General features: G+C 37.1%; 1 non-coding gene across 1 annotated transcript; it reads left to right on the top strand.

The window, feature by feature from the left end:
• Nucleotides 1-5991: 5991 nt before the first annotated feature.
• LOC123801879 (small nucleolar RNA SNORA51) lies at nucleotides 5992-6115 on the top strand. The gene has a single exon (XR_006782354.1). It is a non-coding gene; the product is annotated as a small nucleolar RNA SNORA51 (small nucleolar RNA).
• Nucleotides 6116-20644: the final 14529 nt, after the last annotated feature.

Here is a 20644-nt window from a genome sequence, read left to right as displayed (position 1 = left end):
GTTTGAATTTTCCTCAACCTAATCTCTATCTGACATAGCCTACCATTCTCTCTCTGAAACTCCCTCTTCTGCGTTGTTGAGTAGCTTGCTATTTATGTTGGATGCTTCTCTGGTTACGAGCAAATCATACTTTGGCATATTTTTGGCTAATGTATTTATCATCAGCTCTTCCCTTTGCAACCTGTATCAGAAATGTATGAGAGGAATCCAGGTGGTCTCCAAATCCTCACTGAATGAAAATGATGAATTTGGGGGTACAAAACAAACTATGACTTGGAAATCATGGATCTTGTTAGAACCCTCTCTTCTTTGCTCCTACTTTGTGCATATTTTTATTACTGTTTACAGTGTTATATTCTAATTATGTTCACTTGTCTTTGTATTTGACTTGACTGAAATCCTTGAGGGTAGAGACTGTGTTTTATTTATTTCTGTTCCTCCAATGCTTGTCCAGTTCCTGGCACATAAATGACTCAACACGGCTGAGGCAGGACCACAATTCACTATTTTAGTGGCAAAAGAAACCATTTCCTGATATCTTGTGTTGCAAGGGAATGTAACTTAATAAGGCCTCTAGGCCCAGGAATGGACCAGTCAGAATAGAGCAGGGGGCTGTGGTGACGTCCGTTCTCTTTATCATAGGGAGACCTCATAGATACCAGATTGAAATTACTCTTGGATTATTTGCTAGTTTTTGGTAGCAAATATGGAGGTTCTGAGTTTTTCACATATGAGGATAAAATGAACCTTTGCATGGAGAACAAAATCTCCTATTGGAAAAAACTCCCCACCGACATGGGTCACCCTATAATGTCATTTAAAAAGCCATTTGATTAAGGACTGTAGGGTTCTATCAAGAAATTGTTCTCAAGAAGTTTGAAAGGGTTGCTTTCTGGAAGTGCTCAACTTGTCCTTCTCAAGGAGCTTTGTTTTCTCATAGCATCTGACTCCCTTAGCCCATTCCCATCTTGAACTAAGAGGATGTAAATCTGGAGAAAATTAGGTTCCCTCCAAATGGCCTAGCAGAATGGTCTCTCATCACTCCCCTGCTTGCTGGGTCACTTTGGTTAGACTTGATTCAGTTCATTGTCTGCTTCTGAAGCCAGTCATGTAAATCCACAATTAATGGTAATTCAGACATGTAACAAAGCTGTTTTTTTAAAAAATCAAATTGAATATTTTTTGAAAGAGGGCAATGACATAATCCTTGACCCTGCCATAAATAATTGTACTGCTTGATTTTAGAGTCCATTATACCTATTTCTCCTTCTGCTTGTCAAATGATTTGTGTTCAATCCAAACAGCACTTTTCTTAAGCCACTAATTTATCTGCGGAGCTGTAGCTGCAGAACAGAACGTTTAAAAACAACCCAAGTAGCCGCAGGGGCTAGAGAAGCAGTGTGGTGGGAACGCCAGTAGAGGGCACTGGGCTATTTGCGATAACTTTGGAAGGGCTGGAGAAGTCTGTTAACCAGGCTTTCGATGAGGAGGAAAAAAAAGGTACACAACATTTTTTATCTCACTAATTCTGTAGGAGAACAATGGAATTTTAAAAAGTGGCAGTGGAAAAATTCATCTTTAGGTCTGAATTCTACACAATGAAAGTTTTCAATGCTGGCTGTTGATCAGTTACAAAGAGCTTCTACAACCTAATGTGCACACATTCTCTTGGTATACTTTTCCTGTATTTCAGTTTGCCTGGTCGGTGATGGTAAAGTAGTTAATTTATTCAAAGATCAGGTTTTGGAAGTAATTTGACTCTTTTAACTTTGTGGGAGACAGTTGGAATAAAAGAGATGCTGATTATGCAATATCTGTTTTTTTCTCTCTGGAATTCTGATTCCCTTCCTCCATTCTTTCCTTCCTATCTTCCTTCAGAAGTTCGAGTGGGTGCTTTGTTACTTTGTTCCCCTTCTTTGGGGGAACTGATTGGTAATCTTACTATTCCTGTTCCTTCCTGTTCCTTCCCTTGGTGTCTTTGGATACTAAGATTGACTCCTGTCTCTTTTTTTTTTTTTTTTTTAAAGATTTTATTTATTTATTCGACAGAGATAGAGACAGCCAGCGAGAGAGGGAACGCAAGCAGGGGGAGTGGGAGAGGAAGAAGCAGGCTCATAGCTGAAGAGCCTGATGTGGGGCTCGATCCCATAACACCGGGATCACGCCCTGAGCCGAAGGCAGGCGCTTAACCGCTGTGCCACCCAGGCGCCCCTGACTCCTGTCTCTTGCCTTATCTTCTCTCCTTTCTCAGAGACCTCAGTTGGAAAAAGTTAGGAAGGAGGTGGAAGATGGAGGAAGCTGGGGCAGTGGAGGCTGACTGAGTTTGGAAAACATATTCAGTGGCTTTCTGGTTGGTTGCTTGGATTCTTTCAACTCCTTCACTCCCCACTTCCACCCCTACTCCCCCAGGGCACCTGCTTCAGTCACATGGCCAAACCTCTTTATTTTAGCCCTAGGAATTCTCCCCCTTTTCACTACATACACATTGGTCCAATACATTTTTAGGCCTCTGATATTTGTTGTCTACTGAAATTGTTTCAGATTTCTCTCTTCAGATAATGCATCAGGGTTACAGCTCACTGGGTAAGTAGGCGATTTTCACTGCTAAAGGTTTAAAGCATCTAGTAAAAACAACTTAAAATATTGTATATTATATTATCAAAGAAAAGCAATAGCTTGTAATTATGTCAGGACTTTCAAATTTGTTATAGCAATATAAAAGTGCTCTTAAGCAGGAAAAGCTCCATCTTCCCTTTGAATTCACCTATACTTTTGTTTTAGTTAAACTAATCTCATCTGTTCTGAAACAGTTAAAAATTTATAAAGCCTCACTCATATAACTTCAGTGGATTCTTGGACTCAAGTTCTTCAGGGTAATAATTTTTTTTGAATAATTTATTTTGAGAAGAGTCAGAAGACTTAAAACAGGATGGTTGTAAGGTAATTTATTCATGTAAAATTAGTGGCAGATATGTTGGTTAGGGCAAGTCAGCTGAAACAGAGATTGAGCATTTCCATAAAGGAAAAGGTTGAGAAAATAAAAATTTGACCCCCAGAGTAAGCAGCAGGAAGAAGGATGGAGAACAGGGAAAAACAAATAAGAGATATACAGTAAGATTTGTTTGTTTTTGAGAATTTATCTTAAGAGTTTACTTGTGAAATAAGTATAAGAAAGATAATTTATGGAACATATACATGAATATAAAAAGTCAAGGAAATTTGAATTATTCCCTTCTCCTGATTCAGTAAGAAATGGGAAAGGGAATAAAGTAATGTCAAACTTAGGACTTTTTGTAAATTTCCTCCATTCCTAAAGCATATCTGTACTTTGCTCTGAAAACCTAACACATTTCGACTCTCTAGCTATAAATGCTTTAATACAGGTTGTTTTATAATGAATTTCCAAGGATATCCTTTACTGTATTTCATTAATAATGATTTTTTATTATATTATGTTAGTCACCATACAGTACATCCCCGGTTTTCGATGTAAGGCTCGATGATTCATTAGTTGTGTATAACACCCAGTGCACCATGCAATATGTGCCCTCCTTACTACCCATCACCGGTCTATCCCATTCCCCCACCCCCCTCCCCTCTGTAGCCCTCAGTTTGTTTCTCATAGTCCATAGTCTCTCATGTTTCATTCCCCCTTCTGATTACCCCCCCTTTCTTTATCCCTTTCTTCCCCTACTGATCATTCTAGTTCTTATGTTCCATAGATGAGAGAAATCATATGATAGTTGTCTTTCTCTGCTTGACTTATTTCACTAAGCATTATCTCCTCCAGTGCCGTCCATGTTGTAGCAAATGTTGAGAACTCATTCTTTCTGATTGCTGAGTAATATTCCATTGTATATATGGACCACAACTTCTTAATCCAGTCATCTGTTGCAGGGCATCTCGGCTCCTTCCACGATTTAGCTATTGTGGACATTGCTGCTATGAACATTGGGGTGCATATGGCCCTTCTCTTCACTACGTCTGTATCTTTGGGGTAAACACCCAGTAGTGCAATGGCTGGATCATAGGGTAGCTCAATTTTTAACTTTTTAAGGGACCTCCACACGGTTTTCCAGAGTGGCTGTACCAACTTGCATTCCCACCAACAATGTAGGAGGGATCCCCTTTCTCCACATCCTCTCCAACAATTGTTGTTTCTTGCCTTGTCTATTTTTGCCATTCTAACTGGCGTAAGGTGGTATCTCAGTGTGGTTTTGATTTGAATTTCCTTGATGGCTAATGATTTTGAACATTTTTTCATGTGTCTGTTAGCCATTTGTATGTCTTCACTGGAAAAGTGTCTGTTCATATCTTCTGCCCATTTTTTGATTTGTTTATTTGTTTCTCGTGTATTGAGTTTGAGAAGTTCTTTGTAGATCTTGGATACCAGTCCTTTATCTGTAGTGTCATTTGCAAATATATTCTCCCATTCCGTGGGCTGCCTCTTAGTTTTTCTGACTGTTTCCTTGGATGTGCAGAAACTTTTAATCTTGATGAAGTCCCATAAATTCATTTTATCTTTTGTTTCTCTTGCCTTTGGGGATGTGTCATGAAAAAGGTTGCTTTGGCTGATGTCGTAGAGGTTGCTGCCTATGTTCTCCTCTAGAATTTTGATGGATTCCTGTCTCACATCGAGGTCTTTCATCCATTTGGAGTTTATTTTTGTGTATGGTGTGAGATAGTGGTCAAGTTTCATTCTTTTGCATGTAGCTGTCCAATTTTCCCAGCACCATTTATTGAAGAGACTGTCTTTTTCCCACCGGATGTTTTTTCCTGCTTTATCAAATATTAGTTGCCCAAAGAGCTGAGGGTCCATTTCTGGGCTCTCTATTCTGTTCCATTGGTCTATGTGTCTGTTTTTGTGCCAGTACCATGCTGTCTTTGTGATCACACCATTGAAATTGGAAGGATTATTAGAAATTTTTATCAACAGCTATATGCCAATAAACTAAGCAATCTGGAAGAGATGGAATCCTTCCTGGAAACCTACAAACTACCAAGATTGAAAAAGGAAGAAATTGATTTCTTAAACAGGCCAATTAATTATGAAGAAATTGAGTCAGTGATAAACAACCTTCCAAATAACAAAACTCCAGGCCCGGACGGTTTTCCTGGGGAATTCTACCAAACATTCAAAGAAGAAATAATACCTATTCTCCTAAAGCTATTTCAAAAAATAGAAACAGAAGGAAAGCTACCAAACTCCTTCTATGAGGCCAATATTACCTTGATCCCCAAACCAGGCAAAGACCCCCTCAAAAAGGAGAATTACAGACCGATTTCCCTAATGAATATGGACGCCAAAATCCTCAACAAGATACTTGCTAATAGAATCCAACAGTTCATTAAAAGGATTATCCACCACGATCAAGTGGGATTCATACCTGGGATGCAAGCGTGGTTCAATATTCGCAAATCAATCAGCGTGATACATCATATCAACAAGAAAAGACTCAAGAACCTTTACTGTATTTCAGAGTGCTGTATTCTATAGGCAATCAAATCATTATAGGTCAGATTGCTATACAAAGGGGACCTCTGTCTTTGGATTCATATGACTGAGACTTGGTGTAAGCTCTTTAAATCTGAATTCTTATCCTTAATAGAATTCCATTTTGGGTGCATCTTTTTACTAATAATCACTGGATACCAGTTGTGTCAGACTTTTGTGCTCAGTCTGGGCCTACGCAGAAGGGCAGCCATAGAAAGCCTGTTGTGGCTTGAGTCGTTGGCTGTGAAACAAGGGAGCTTATATCGTCCCCCTGCTTCATTTATTTGCAGGGCCCCTAAACCTGTTTCAGGCATGGTTGTTGCAGATATTAGTATCTTATAGATGCTCTGGGAGGGGTGTTGCCCTGCATGCGGTAGGTCTACCACAAGACCTATGTTCTAGGGTGTACATGGTTCATTGATACACAGGGTAACACAGTGTACCGAAGCCACTTAGCAAGGTTTCAATTTTAGAGATCTAGGACGAGAGTTGCCCAAAACCTCAGGGTTCTTACCACAGGCTATTCTTACACCGATTGTATGGAAAAAGGAGGCAGAGTAAATCCACCCATATCCAACCTGGCCCAGGCCCTTTGCCTGTATTGTGAATAGGGGGACATGGAATTGAAGGAAAAAAATAAATTAATTAAACAAAGAAAGAAGAAAGAAGACAAACCGTGAGGCTTTCAGGCTCAGTGGCCTTAGGTAATCTGCATTATTTTTGGGAGGCTGGGACATTGAGTGGAGTGGTTGAGAATAGAGGTAGAGGAAAGCTGATTGCAGGAAGCAGAGAGGTTTCCCTTTTGGTGGAAGCTTGGAAGATTTGGGGGATATGACAGATGCTTTGGTTTTGGAAGTAAGATCTACAGTAGATAGAATTGACTACAGTCCTTCAACAAAGAAAGCTGAATGCTGGGGAGGTGGGGGGGATTGGAGTCATTAATTGGCATTTTTGTAGAAATATACTATGTAGGTAGTAACACCAATAACTTCATTCTTTGGCTGCTTCCTTCTCCTGAAGGCTTGGGAGGGCTGTCTTGAAAATGCAATAAGAAATGAGTAGAGCCAAGAGTTTTAACTTCAGGTAGGAAAAAAGACTTATTGAGAAATTGTCACCATTTCCAAGGAAGTCATGAGTGGCAGAACAATAAAGAAATAGGCAAGACTAGTAGTGTGAGAAGATACCTGAAAGCAGAATGTCTTTGGGGGTACTGGTGCCTACAGCTCCTCCTCCCCACCGCCTTTGGCAGAGTGTGTCTGACTTTGGCTGCTTGCAGCTGTGGCTAGTTGGCAGTAAAGAAGCAATAGAAGACCACTTCTATTGGGCTGCTACAGCAGTAACAAGCAACTTCTACTTTTTGTACCAGAGACCTTGACCTTCAATTGAAGGGTTCTTAGCTTCAACCCAGATGGCTGAAGCTACTTTACATATGACCTTGCATAAATGTGATACCATTGTGCATATTTTAAGGATTTTTATAGGATTTGGTAACCAAAATACATAAATCTATTCCTCTCTGCTAGACACTCAAACTTATTACTTTGGTATATGAGATGAAAGATAAAAGTTGACACAATCAAAAGAAATGCATATTTGATTTCAGATTAATTGAATGGAAGGTAGAAAAATGAAAATGCATTAACTCTAACAGTAGCTTTAAACAGAATAAACTATGAACTTTTCAAAGGATTGTGATTACCCTTAATCATGCCAAAATGAAGCTTGAAGCAATTATGGGTAATATAGATATATTATTAATACCAGCTGAAACCCAGGTTTTGATTTTATAAGAAAACAGACTTAGACTTTTGGCAGATGGTGAACTTAAAAGTTCAAGTAAATCTAAGTTTTTAAATATGGAAGATGTAGGGAGCATTTCTGCTTGATGAACCCAGATTTTTTTTCTCCACAGGGAATACATTGAAACTGGAATTATCTCAGCAATCGCCAAATGTGGTTGTTCTTTAGAAAGTAACTGTGCCTTTATTTTCTGAATCCTCAAGTTTGTAATTTTACCAATGCGTTGTGTTTGTCAGTTTTTTGGGAGTCTTTTTTTTTTTTTTTGACATGTGCAGACTTCCATTAGTTTTTCTTCTCCTTTCGTAAGCTTTCTTTTTTATTTTTAAAGATTTATTTATTTATTTTAGGGGGGAGGGACAAATGGAGAGGGAGAGAGGATCCCAGGCAGACTCCCGCTGAGCATGGAGCCTGACATGGGGCTTGATTTCACGATCCTGACATCGTGACCTGAGCTGAAACCAAGAGTCGCATGCTCAACAGACTGAGCCACCCAGGTGCCACTCTCCTTTATTAATCTTTCTTGATTCTCCTTCTACAGGAAGTCCCTAGATTGCAGTGGTGTAAATGGGCACTATGGTGGATGGGAGATTCTTTCTTGCTACCACAGTGTGATCCCCAGATGAATCTGGCGCATGGAAGCAGGACAAACGAATGGGCTGAAGTTGGTGGACATAATAGAATGGTTTCTTATAGTTCAACAAGGGCAAGAAAGAATCTTTGATTTGTTCAGTCAGAACTGCAGACCAAGGTTAAGGATGTCAGCACTGTTGTCTCACCTTTTGACTTCAGTATTCTAGAGCAAGGTGTCTGCCCTGCATTTTTCCCATTCCTGCTAATAAGAGGAGCAGAATTTTGACTCTTTAGGAAGTGGAAGGGGTGAAGAGACCAGAGACCCTGCCTTGGGAAATCACATTATCTTTCATAATTAGGCAATTGTATTTTATGAGAAAATATGAGTATAAAACAAACTAGTGGAAGAGTTTGGTTGCAAATATCCATGTAACTTTTTGGAGTAGGGGAATGAAATAGAAAATGAGAGCAAGGTTGAGAAAAAGAGAGAAATAGACAAAGAGATGTTAGGGATCAGAATATTACCTGAAAATAACACACAGGTGCATACTAACCACCTGCAAATTCGTGAGATCTTTCTAACAGCTTCACAACTGCATGCTATCTTCAGGAAAATGTAAGTGGAGATTACTGATTGGGGATGAAGGGATTCCCCTAAAGTGAGTACACACATTTTATTTTAGAACACTTTATTAGTTAAAATGAATCCTTATCAAGGAGAAAGAAGACATAGTTTTTTTTAAAGAAGTTTATCCTGTCAAAGGAGGGAAAAAGGACAAATACAAACAAGATAGAAAAGAACTAACATTCATGAAACACTTATTTTCTGGGAACTAGACTAAATATACCATTATAACACTAGGTTTGCTTATACAATATACCATATTTTTTGCATATACCATATTTTTTACAACACTATGACCCAGGTATTATTATCATATATTTTATTGATAAAAACTGAGAGTTAAGAGGTTAAGTAGCTTGCCCAAAGTCACATCAAATAAGACAGACCCAGAATCTGAATCCAGGAATCTGACTTCAGATCCTGAGCTCTCAGTCACTGTACTTTACTATCTCATTGGCACCTTCGGTGCCCTTCCGTTGCTCATTAGGGAATAAACCCATCTTTATATGTGCCTAATGGTGGAACATGAAGGCTTGTCAGCTTGAAGAGTCAGATGGGTCTGAAGAGGAGTGGTTTTATGGCCAAAAGATGTTTAAAGAGGCAGGGAGAAAATATGAGTTGGTCCTATAGAGAGGCAGTTGAATAATTTCCTGGACTGATTCCATGTCTTAATTTCTTCTTTTTAAATAAGTAATTTTCTTAATTTGCTAGACCATCCTCTAATTAAGGGGCTCACAGATGTTTATTCATTATATTAAAAATGCAAGTTTTAATGGTGCAGTCTTAAGAGACTCAAACAAGTAACAGTTAGCTCTGTGGCTCTTGGCCAAACAGTGCTAATGCCTAAGTTCATCTAATATTTCACTTGGCCAGCCTGTAGGATGGCATTTTCCTACAGTAATTTTCCTTTCATCTTGTCTTTCTGCAGTAAATGGCTCTACCAAGGAAATAAGCCACTATCTGAGCCTTCCTCCCTGTACCAGTTGGTTTTAATGACATTTTCAGTCTTTCCCATAATTTCCTAGAGTTGCTTAAATGGAACCTGTTTATTTATTCATTCTTTAGCCATTTAGTTTTTCCTTCTTTCCTCTTTCCCTTCCTCTTCCCTCCATTCATCCTTCTCTCTCTTCTTTCATTCCCTACCACCATTTTTTCCTTTTCCTCCCTTTAAAAATAATTACTAGGTTCTTAAGAAATGCTAGGTTCTTTGAGATAAGAGCTCTGAATAAAAATGAAGAGGAGAATGAAGAGAGACGTGATGGGGGAATGTATTAATTTTACATAGGCTGGTCAGGGAGGGACTCTCTGACAAGATTACATTTGATCAGGAAAACATTATCTGAGGGAAAAGCAAGTACCAAAGCCCTCAGGGAATTAATTTCTAACAGGGAGAAAAGGTGTAAAGGTAAATAACTGTAACAGAAGGTAGCAAGGGGAAGTGCTGTAAAGGAGTGTCGATGAAGAGCTAATGAACTGGGTAAGTTCGGAGGAAGGGGACATAACTACCTGCTGGGGAGGGGGTGCTATGGAGAGCAAACCCCACTTCCTAGGGGGTAATACACACTCTGATGCCTCATGGCAGAGCCTTTTCTCCAGGCCTTCTCTTGAGGAAGGACCATTCTCCTTGGCTGTGAGACAGTTGGGCTGCATACCTAACCAAGGTGCCTTTGGTTAAGATGCTGAGATTCTAAGTATGAAACCAGTTATATCATGTGTTCACTTTTTCTTTTAATTGTATACTCCTTGAAATCATATTTCCTTTTTATAAGAAGACTAACCTTTTATGCCCAATGTTGGCCACCAAAGGCAAGAATGCAAAGGGAGTACTCTTGTTTTTAGGTTTGTGCTCAAGATTAAGAAGTCCTCATTTTTACTTGTTTTGGTCAGTGCGGCAAGGTCCTAGCTGTTCTACTAGAATGTAAATACCCCAGTGAAAAAGAAAGCATCTAACACAGCATCAGCTAACATTTACCTATTAGCTAGACAGAGTGCAAACAAGGAAGTATGAAAATGCAACATAGAAGTTTATATAACAGTTTAGTTTTTAAAATGGGAGGCGTGCAAGGGCAGGATATAGGACACTAAATGGGGAAGTAATGGATGGAAAAAGTACAGAGTGGATGGAAAGATGAAGGAAAGAGAAAAAATGATATTACTTACTTTCACAGAACAGATGTATCCAAATTGTGAAATTGATCTAATTGAGACCTCTTGAGATATAGTTATAGATATGTTTAGAAGAGCAAGATATTTTTATACCTTGATAAGCTACTTGAAGCAAACATGAGACCATAGAGTGAGGCATGGGGGTCTGCAGGAGCCAAGGCAAACTTGTGATAACTGAAGTGGTGTGCCTTAGAAACAAACAGGGATTTAGAGGGGGCTGAGGGTATTGGGAGAGACAAAAGAGAAGGGGGAAAGAGGAGAGAGAAGCAACAATATGGAGGGTGGCTTGTGCCCAAGTCAAGGAAATAGCCAAGAGACCTTTAGCAACACATATATCTTTTTTTTTTCTTTTTTTAGTTTCTTTACCATGAGCTAACCATATATATATATATATATATATATATATAAAATTATTATATATATATGAATATTATTATATGTATTAGCATATATATGTAGTATATATTTTATATTATAGTATATACTATATATATACTATAATTAGTATATGTATAGTTATATATATAGTAGTATATATAATATACTATAATTATATAGTATGTATACTATAATTATATCTATATAATTAGTTTCAGGGGTAGAATTTAGTATATATATTGTAGTATATATAATATACTATAATTATATATATATATAATTAGTTTCAGGGGTAGAATTTAGTGATTCATCAGTTGCATGTAACACGCATTGCTCATTACATCAAGTGCCCTCCTTAATGTCCATTACCCAATTATCCCTTCCCCTCACCCACTTCCCCTCCCGAAATCCTGTTTGTTTCCTAGAGTTCAGCAACTCTTATGGTTTGCCTCCCTCTCAATTTTCATCTTACTTTATTTTTCCTTCCCTTCACTTATGTTCATTTGTTTTGTTTCTTAAATTCCACATATGAGTGAAATCATATGGTATTTGTCTTTCTCTGACTGACTTATTTCACTTAGCATAATACCTTCTAGTTCCATCCATGTTGTTAGCAACACAAATATCTTTTATTGAATTGTTAAATAATTTCTGTTGCTGCAATGTAGATTCCCCCCCCCCCAAGAAAAAGAACCCTTCAGTGATATTTTCTATTCACTCAAAATATCTTGATTGGAGGGTGCACCGGGTGGAAATTAAGGACAAGAACAACTAAGACAGAGAGAACATGGTTGAGCTGGCTGGGAGTGAATAATGAGAGGGCCTCTGATCTCAATATTCACTCAGCAGAGGCAGAGAAGCAGAGGCAGCCATTAGAGAATATCACCGCCCCTGCCCCCCTAAAATGGGCAGAAATCCTGGGGATGCCACTGCGTTTTTCTACAATTCATAACACGGAGATTTAAATCTACCTTTATCTAGATATTAAGAAATAGGTCAATGCCAGCTGATACCTGGATTACATATACTTTAAAAACTATTATAAATTTTCATTAGAATGTTAGTGAATCAGAACTTCAGATGTGAAGATGAAAGCTGAAACTCCAGTGTTCAACATGAAGGGGAAGGGACTATTTGAAGTTTAGCACTAAGTGGCTCTCCCTTTTAATAGAAGGAAATAAAACTATCTTTGGTCAGGAATTATCTTATTTGTCTGTATCTCAGGAGGGTCTTTCACAGAAGTGGGTCTTTGCTACTGGGATTCTGAGAATAGGGGGGTTCTATGCTATTTCTTTTCATAGCTCTGAGTACGCATTTGGAACCTTTGAATGTCCCACTCAATTTCTCTGTTTTTGAAGCTGTGGAAAACCCAACTATCAATAGAGGGAAAACTTGCATAAGACTAAGGAGGGAGATGAGTGAGTCTTTACAGTGCTCTTTAATTTGAATACTGACTAGCCAAGAACAGTAAGTGTTCAAAGACCTTCCAGTCCTGTTGGGAGACTTCTGAATTCTGATAAGATGATTCACTCAGCCTGGGTTGCTTTCTCCTTCTCCGTACCAATGCTAAATTGCCACAGATATCAGAGGGAAGTCAGTGGGACTGGCAGACTAATGAAAAACAAATAAGCAAACAAATTCAGAAACACTGAACAAAGAGCATGTCTGGGTTTCAAGGTGTGGGAAATGTTAACCTTATCCCCAAAAGTCCTAGACAAAGATGGCTTTATGGGAGAGTTCTACCAAATTTTCGGTGAAAGAAAATTACTGTTTTATGTAAGTTTTATAAATAAAGAAAGAGAAAAACTTCCAAACTCATTTTCTTTTTTAGGCTAGTATGACCTTAAGCCAGATAAACACAGCATAAGGAAAGATAATTAAAAGTCCGCTTTACTTATGACCTGCATGTGAAAATCCCAAATAACATATATAACTAAGTCCATCAGTGTATTACAAATATCAGGTCAAGTAAGAATGGTTAACTTCAGAAATTCTATCAGTGTACTTCACTATATTAATTGACTAAACAAGATTTCTTTCATGATTATCTTGATAAATGCAACACAAGCTTTTGATAAATTTCAACATCTACTAATGATTATATAAAACTTCTGCATTCTCTGTTCCTGCCAGTTGAGTTATATGCTTCCTACGAGTCTGTTGTGTTTGTTCCCGAAGCTCTTAATACCAGTTGTACTTGTTATTGTAATTATGTAATTTAGTTAAATATTATATAAACCAAAGAATTGTAAGTGTGAAAAGAGAATTGTTTCTCTGAAAGTTCAATTGAAAGTTTTGGAAAGACTTGGGGCGCCTGGGTGGTGCAGTCGTTAAGCGTCTGCCTTTGACTCAGGGCGTGATCCCAGCGTTCTGGGATCGAGCCCACATGAGGCTCCTCCGCTAGGAGCCTGCTTCTTCCTCTCCCACTCCCCCTGCTTGTGTTCTCTCTCTCTCTGGCTGTCTGTCTCTGTCAAATAAATAAATAAAATCTTAAAAAAAAAAGAAAGTTTTGGAAATACTTGCTAAAGGCAAGTTGCTAATAAATATTGCTATCAGACCATTTTAATTCCTATCATATTAAAAGTGAAGACCATGGTCCTACATCAAAAGATTGGTGAATTGATATGGATTCGTATGTTTCAAGTTAAAACAAAAATTTTAATGAATACATCACTTTGTATGGTTCCTTTTTACTGACTTTTATTTTGTTCATTTACCAATTGGTCCCAGTTACATCAGATAAGAGGGTTCCCATTGCATTATTTTGAAAAACAGTATTGATACTGAATTCCCAGTATCACCTCTTCCATTCTTTTCAGCCTCTTATTTGATTATGAAGAGGACTTGTAAGTGAATTAATATGCTTTCATCCTACCTCGCCAGCTGTGTCACAGCATGAGTAGAAAAGATGTGTTGGACTGCCTATGTTAGGATTCTCTCTCTACAAAATAATTAAATCTACAAGAGGCCAGAGATTAAGGGATTCTAAACTCTCCTGTTTCTTTTTTTGTCATATCTAAAACTCTTTTCTCATCCTCTGTCAACCATGCATTCCCAAGTATGAATAAATACGATATATGAAACCTCTCTCTGTTCCCCTCTGCCCTAGATCTCAGCCACCAGAAATATTTTTTGTTGTTGTGGGAATGCACTCGCATACAATTCTAGTATGTCTTTCTTAGAGTTGTGCAAATTGAAATAGCATTCTAGAACCCAGATTTGTGGAGAAATAACAATACAAAATGTTGCAACTTTTAAAAATTTGTTTGTTATGGTATAAGAGAATTTTGGAGGAAAAGATCTCAGAAAGATGCTAAATATGATTCATTTATGGGCACATACATATATTGAACTTCTAATGCCCATAACTTTCTTTTCTATGTGAAAACTGTATATTTTTTCTTTTAACAGTATAAAGAAATGGAGCCAATGTAAAATAGGAAATGGTTAAGGTGCAGCTTTCTTGTAGGGATTTTTGTGTTTCCTTTTATGAGAAAATATGTTAAGAAACTACGAAGTTATGTATTTTATACACTTTATTTTCATTCAGGGTTATTGAGATATAATATGCATACAACAAATGTCACTATGTTTAAATTTACAGTTTAATGAGTCTTACCAAATTTATGTTGTCATATAAAAACCACCACTATTAAGTTATAGTGTATTTCCACTCTGTCAAAGTTTCTTTTGCCCCTTTGTAGTCTTTCCTACTTCCAAGTCCCTGTAACCACTGATCTGATTTCTATCCCTATAGTTTTTTTTTTCCTAGAATGCCATGTAACTGAAATAATAAAAAATATATATATATATTTTTTTTGGTTGGGCTTGATTCTTTAGCATAATGCTTTGGATATTTATCCAAGTGGTTGCATATATTAGTACATGTATTCTTTTTATTGCTGAGTGGTATACCATTGTATGATGTACTTTGTTTTTATATTTACTTGTTTTTTTAAATAAGTTTTTATTTTAATTCCAGTTAGTTAACATACAGTGTTATATTAGTTTCAGGTGTATGACATAGTGATTAACAGTTCCATACATCACCCTGTGCTCATCAGAAGTGCACTCCTTAATTTCCATCACCCATTTATCTATTCTCCATGCCCCTCCCCTCTGACAGCCATCTGATTGTTCTCTATAATTAAAAATCTGTTTCTTGTTTGGTTCTTTCTCTCTCTCATCTTTTTCCTTTGTTTTGTTTTTTAAATTCCACATATAAGTGAAATCATACAGTATTTGTCTTTCTCTGTCTGACTTATTTCACGTAGCATTATACTCTGTAGCTCTATTCATGTCTTTGGAAATAGCAAGATTTCATGGGCTACTTCCCTATCTTGCCTATTGTAAATAATTCTGCAGTAAACGTAGGGGTACATGTATCCCTTTGAATTAGTGTTTTTGTATTTTTGAGGTAAATACCGAGTAGTGTGATTGCTGGATCATAGGGTTGTTCCATTTTTAACTTTTTGAGGAATCTCCATACTGTTTTCCATAGTGGCTGTACCAGTTTGCAATCCCACCAACAGTGCGAGAGAGTTCCCCTCTTTCCACATCCTCACTGACACCTGTTGTTTCTTGTGTTTTTTATTTAACCATTCTGACAGGTGCAAGATGATATCTCATTGTAGTTTTGATTTGCATTTCCCTGATGATGAGTGATGTTGAGCATCTTTTCATGTGCCTGTTGGCCATCTGTATGTTTTCTTTGGAGAAATGTCTATTCATGTATTCTGCCTATTTTAAAATTGAATCATTTGTTTTTTTGGGTGCTCAGTTTTGTAAATTCTTTATATATTTTGGATACTAACCCTTTATTGGTTATGCCTTTTGCAAATGTCTTCTCCCATTCCATAGGTTGCCTTTAATTTGGTTCATTGTTTCTTTTGCTGTACAGAAGATTTTATTTTGATGTAGTCCCTATAGTTTATTTTTGCTTTTGTTTCCCTAGCCGCAGGAGACATATCTAGAAAAAAGTTACTACAGCTAATGTCAAAAAAGTTACTGCCTGTATTCTTTTCTAGGATTTTTATGGTTTCAGGTCTCACATTTAGGTCTTTAATGCATTTTGAATTTATTTTTGTGTATGGTGTAAGAAAGTGGTCTAGTTTCATTTTTCTGCGTGTTGCTGTCTAGTTTTCCCAAATCGTTTGTTGAAGAGACTGTCTTTTTTCCATTGGGTATCCTTTCCTGCTTCATTGAAGATTAATTGACTATAAAATTGTGAATTTATTTCTGGATTTTCTGTTCTGTTCTATTGATATGTGTCTACTTTTTTTTAAATTTTATTTATTTTTTATTTTTTAAGTAATATTTTTTTATTTTGTTAGTCACCATACAGTACATCCCTAGTTTTTGATGTAAAGTTCCATGATTCATTACTTGCCTATAACACCCAGTGCACCATGCAATACATGCCTGCCTTAATACCCATCACCGGCCTATCCCATTCCCCTACTCCCCTCCCCTCTGAAGCCCTCAGTTTGTTTTCCAGAGTCCATAGTCTCTCATGGTTCATTCCCCCTTCTGTATATCCCCCCCTTTCTTCTTCCCTTTCTTCTCCTACCGATCTTCCTACTTCTTATGTTCCATAAATGAGTGAAACCATATGATCGTTGTCTTTCTCTGCTTGACTTATTTCACGTAGCATTATCTCCTCCAGTCCCGTCCATGTTTCAGCAAATGTTGAGAAATCATTCTTTTCGATGGCTGAGTAATATTCTATTGTATATATAGACCACATCTTCTTAATCCAGTCATCTGTTGAAGGGCATCTCGGCTCCTTCCATGATTTAGCTATTGTGGACAATGCTGCTATGAACATTGGCGTGCATATGGCCCTTCTCTTCACTACATCTGTATCTTTGGGGTAAATATCCAGTAGTGCAAAGCCTGGATCATAGGGTACCTCAATTTTTAACTTTTTAAGGGAGCTCCACACTGTTTTCCAAAGTGGCTGTACCAACTTGCATTCCCACCAACAATGTAGGAGGGATCCCCTTTCTCCACATCCTCTCCAACATTTGTTGTTTCTTGCCTTGTCCATTTTTGCCATTCTAACTGGTGTAAGGTGGTATCTCAATGTGGTTTTGATTTAAATTTCCCTGATGGCTAATGATTTTGAACATTTTTTCATGTGTCTGTTAGCCATTTCTATGTCTTCATTGGAAAAGTGTCTCTTCATATCTTCTGCCCATTTTTTGATTTGTTTATTTGTTTCTTGTGTATTGAGTCTGGGTTCTGGTCCATAATTTGGGCTCTGGGCAACCCCAGAACCTCTCCTCATCAGAATGATGAGAAGGAGAAATCCCCCCCAGCAAAGAAAAGATAATGAGTCTGTGGCCTCTGCCACAGAACTGATGGATATGGATATAACCAAATTGTCAGAAATGGAGTTCAGAGCAACAATGGTCAAGATGATGTGTAGGCTTGAAAAAATATTAACAAAAATATTAACAAGAATATAGAATCTCTAAGGGCGGAAATGAGAGCGAATCTGGCAGAAATTAAAAATGCTATGAATCAAATGCAGTCAAAACTAGATGCTCTGACGGCCAGGGTAAATGAGGCAGAAGAATGAATTAGTGAATTGGAGGATGGGATGGTAGAAGAGAAAGTTAAAACAGAAACTTGGCTCAAAAAAATCCAATCTCAAGAATGTATATTAGGGGAGATTACTGACTCAATGAAACATTCCAATGTCAGAATCATCGGCATCCCTGAGGGGGTGGAGAAAAACAGAGGTCTAGAAGAGATATTTGAACAAATTGTAGCCGAAAACTTCCCTAATCTAGCAAAGGAAACAAGCATTCGTGTCCAAGAGGCAGAGTGGACCCCTCCCAAGTTCAACCATGACAAACCTACACCACGTCACGTCATAGTGCAATTCGCAAATATTAGATCCAAGGATACAGTATTGAAAGTGGCCAGGGGGAAGAAATTTCTCACGTACAGATGCAAAAATATCAGAATTATGTCAGACCTGTCTACACACACCTGGAATGAGAAAAAGGGCTGGCAGGGCATTTTTAAAGCTCCATCTGTGTCTATTTTTTAAAAGATTTTATTTATTTGAGAGAGAGAGAGCACAAAAGAGGGGGGAGGGGCAGAGGGTGGGAGAGAAGCAGACTCCCCACTGAGCAGGGTGCCTAACATAGGGCTCAGTCCCAGGACCCCAGGATCATGACCTTAGCTGAAGGCAGATGCTTAACTGACTGAGCCACCTAGGTGTCCCTCTATGTGTCTATATTTGTGGCAGTAACATACTGTTTTGATGACCGTAGCTTTGTACTATAACTTAAAGTCCAGAATTGTGATGCCTCCAGCTTTGCTTTTCTTTTTCAAGTTATTTGGGCTATTTGGGGTCTTTTGTGGTTCCATACAAATTTTAGAATTGTTTGTTCTTGCTCTGTCTGTGAAAAATGCTGTTGGTATTTGATAAGGATTGCATTAGAAGGGTAGATTGCTTTGGGTAGTATAGACATTTTAGCAATATTTGTTCTTCCAATCCATGAGCATGGAATATCTTCCCATTTCTTTGTGTTGTCTTGAATTTCTTTCATCAGTTTTTTATTGTTTTCAGAGTACAGGTCTTTTCCTTCTTTGGTTAGGTTTATTCCCAGGTATCTTATTATTTTGAGTGCGGTGTAAATGGGATTGTTTTCTAAATTTCTCTTTCTGTTGCTTCATTATTGTTGTAGAGAAATGCAACAGGTTTTTATGCATGGATTTTGTATCCTGTGACCTTATCAAATTTGTTGATCAATTAGTACTTTTTTGGTAGAGTCTTTAGGGTTTTCTATTTAGAGTATCATGTCATCTGCAAATAGTGAAAATTTTACTTTTTCCTTACCAATTTGGACGCTTTTATTCCTTTTTCTTGTCTAATTGCTGTGGCTAGGACCTCTAGGTCTATGTTGAATAAAAGTGGTGAGAGTGTACATACTTGTTTTGTTCCTGATCTTAGGGGGAAAAACTCTCAGTGTTTCCCCACTGAGTATGATATTTGCTGTGGGTTTGTCACATAACGGCTTTATCATGTTGAGGTATGTTCGCTCTAAACCTACCTTGTTGCGGGTTTTTATTGAGAATGAATGTTGTACTTTTTAAAATATATTTTTGAATTCAGTTTGTTAGTATTTTATTGGGAATTTTTACATCTATGTTCATCAGGTATGTTGGTCTATAGTTCTCTTTTTTAATGGTATCTTTATCTGGTTTTGGTATCAGGGTAGTGCTGGCCTCACTGAATGAATTTGGAAGTTTTCCTTTCTTTTATATTTCTTGGAGTAGTTTAAGAAGAATAGGTATTAACTCTTCTTTAAATGTTTGGTAGAATTCATCTGTGAAGCCGTCTGGTCTGGGACTTTTGTTAGGAATTTTTTGATTACTGACTCAATTTCTTTGCTGATTATCAGTCTGTTCAAATTTTCTTTCTCTTATTTTAGTTTTGGGAGTCTATATGTTTCTAGGTTTTTATCCATTTCTTGTAAATTGTTCAATTTGTTGGCATATAGTTTTTCATAATATTCTCTTATGATTGTATTTCTGTGGTGTTGGTTGTTATTTGTCTCCTCTCACATGTGATTTTATTTATTTGATTCTTTTTTCCTTTTTTCTTGATAAGTCCAGCTAGAGGTTTATTAATTTTATTACTTTTTTCAAGGAACCAGCTCCCAGTTTCATTGATCTGTTCTATTTTTTTTTTAGTTTTATCATTTATTTCTGTTCTAATCTTTATTTCTTCCCTTCTGCTGGTTTTAGGTTTTGTTTGTTGTTCTTTTTCTACTCCTTTAGGTACAAGGTTAGGTTGTTTATTTGAGATTTTTCTTGCTTCTTGAAGTAGGCCTGTATTGCTATGAACTTTCCTCTTAGAACTGCTTTTGTTGCATCCAGAAGCTTTGGACTATTGTGTCTTCATTATCCATATACTTGATGAAGATTTGAATTATTTCCAGTTTTTGACTCTAGTGAAATAAAGCTGCTATGAACATTCACATGTTTAGAAACCTTTAGAAACATGTTTTCAGTTTTCTTTGCTATTACCTTGAACAATGTGATAAATATATCTATATCTATATAGATATATAGTTTTATCTAACAAACTACCAAAATATTTTCCAAAATAGCTGTACTATCCTATATTCCTCTTAGCAATGTATGAGAATTTATAATTTTAGCAAAAATGGTAGATATGTTCATGAGTGATATTTGAAGTTATTCTTTCTTATGATTTCTTTGGTTTTGGTATAAAGTTAATGCTGGAGAAGTTCCTCCTCATATTTTCTTCAAGGGTTTACTTTTTTAAATGTTCAATAGAATTCACCATTGAAACCATCTAAGCTTGGTGCTTTTTTTCCCAGAAAAGTTTTAAACTATGGGTTAAATTTCACTAAGGGATGTAGGGCTATTCAAATCATGTATTTCTTCTTGAATGAGCTTTGGTAGTTTGTTTATCTCAAGAAATTTTTTCCATGTCAACTAAGTTGTTGGAATTTTGGCATAAAGTTGTTCATTTACATTTTCCAATTATCCTTAATGTCCATAGAATTTATAGTAATATCCCTTCTTTCATTCCTGATATTAGTAATTTGTGTTTTTCTTCTTGC

The sequence above is a fragment of the Ursus americanus genome, chromosome 36 (genome assembly GCF_024610735.1).
Source record: "Ursus americanus isolate L20-20 chromosome 36, mUrsAme1.1.p, whole genome shotgun sequence".
NCBI lineage: Eukaryota > Metazoa > Chordata > Mammalia > Carnivora > Ursidae > Ursus > Ursus americanus.
The sequence above is the reverse complement of the archived record's forward strand: the minus strand, read 5'-3'. Positions and strand labels throughout refer to the sequence as shown.